Raw genomic sequence first — 2,386 nt, 5'->3', positions numbered from 1 at the left:
ACGAAGTTCAGAGAGTCGATTTCAGTACCCAAATTTCAGAATTCTAAGTGTTTTGGAACGAGACCCCCTCGACGGCCCGTCGTGCCCATGACGGTCCGTCGTGGGTTCCATCGACTCAGACAGTTTTTCCAGAAATAAAATCTGCTGCTTAAAACGACTAAACAGGTCGTTACAGTAAGATCATGGAAAGATTATGTTGTCAGAATGGAACCTTTAAAAAATTTGTGATGATTTATGCTTTATGGGTATCTGGTGGTTGATTTAGGTTCACTTATGGTCGTAGCCAGTATTTTTAGAAGTTAATCTTGGTTATGTAAGAAAATATTCATCATGATTGTTGTGTTAAGGTCCAGAGGTTCAAGTATAAATTTGGTTCATGATTTAGTTATGGCTTGATAATGACTATCGACTTATAGATCTTTCAAAGTTTGATTAGAAAGTTCAGTTCTTAGTAGTTGATCTTGCTGGGATTGTCTTAAGGAGGAGCTCACTTAGAATTATAAACACCGACTAGTAGGTCATGACTTAGACTTTTGGTAACGTCGGTTATTCTTCCATCTTCTTCCTTATGTTCAAGGATGAACATGATTTTTAGTGGTGGATAATGTAATGACCCAGAAAAATATTTAAGAAATAATTATAAAAATAACCGTTTTATCCTTCTCAATAGTTATCTGAGTCTTTTATGATTAGTCAGAGAAGTTGATTTTAGAATTTTTGACTATTCGATAACAACAATTATTTAATTAACGGATATTTTATTAATAGTTTATTTATTTAATTGATGATTAGTGGGACAAGCACATATTTTTGTAAGTAAATTAGAGATTTATTACTTTTAGTACATAATAAGTTTAGAAAAGAAAATAAAGAAGAGGAAGAATGAAATTTGAGCGGCGCGACCAACTTGCTCAGGTAATAATCATAACCTTTAATTTTCATTATTTCATATATGAATAATTGGTCATTGATGGTAATGGATATTATAATGATATTATAATATGGAGTTTATTTAAACGGTGTTAGGGGGAAAATTATTTATTTAACTTTAAATATTATTTAAGGAATACATTAGAAATAGGGAATTTAATATAGTTAAATTGGGGGGTTAGACAATGTTGGTGCAAAGTAAATGTGCAGAACGAAAATTAAGTTGATAAAAAAAAGAAACAAATAAATAGAAACTTGTATCATATGATAATGATTTTTGACTTGGCCAGGGAAAACAGAAATGTTTGTGACAATAGGGATGTAATTGTTGGGTAATAATTATTATCAATCATTGGTCAATGACCATGGATTATCATTGGAGGGTCATATACTTTTGCATGTATAGAATAATTAGGTGTATATATATTAACTAGTGTATTTTGACATTAGATGTACAATTTTACACATTGGGTTTCTTGATATGGACGCCAGTTTCTATTATTTATTAATACATGATATTACTTTATTTTCGAATTTTCTTATGGTTATAATATAATTGATATATTGAGATAGGTAATTGAATATTATGTGACGCCTATTGAAATATGGGTAATTGAAGAATTATAGATTTAACCCTAGACTTGAAACATGGAAAATATGACAATTGAATGTTAATTGGCATCATGATTTAGGAAACTTGATTATAAACTTCTTAGAATTTCTGGGTCAAACTTAAACACATAGTAATATGGGTGTTGTTATTTTTAGAATCTTATTGTGATTTTTCGTTTGAATAGATTGTATTGATTTGGAAGTCAACCGAAAGAGGAAGACTCAAGTTCTGGAGTAATTGTTGGGCTATTAGAGGCAAGTGGATTTCAAAATCCTTGTTAAGTATATGAAATTCGTGTATTTCCTTGTGTATGTGTTTGGTAGTAATGGGACTTAGTGAAGGGTTGACTTGTCAAACCTTGATTAATTCTAAATGATGAAAAGGAAAAAAAAGACAATATGATTAATTGTTTGTGTGTGATTGGTTGAGAATGGTACGAGTACCTATTTTATAAAGACAAAGTTTATCACTATAGAATGTGGATTGTAAAATGAGAATGCCATACATATGAGCATACACTTATATATTATTGACTTGATTTATTATGTGTGATTATGTTCTCTATTGAACCCGTATAATTTGGATAATTGAGGTGATTATATGTCATAATGATAGTTGATTTATTTAGATGTCGCATCATCCCCTTTATTTGATTTCATATTGTGCACATGCATTTACATGAGACTGGGTATGAGTAAAGGTCTAACACGCGGAGATCGTCCGTGTTGAGCATGTGAATATCGTCTGTGCGATAAATAAGTTATGATTATAATTTGGCCACGTGGAGATCGTCCGTGCGGAATTTGTTTGATTTATGATAGTGCATTGAGATCATCCGCACAG

This window comes from Solanum pennellii, chromosome 9 (assembly GCF_001406875.1).
Source record: "Solanum pennellii chromosome 9, SPENNV200".
NCBI lineage: Eukaryota > Viridiplantae > Streptophyta > Magnoliopsida > Solanales > Solanaceae > Solanum > Solanum pennellii.
Note: the sequence above shows the minus strand (reverse complement) of the source record.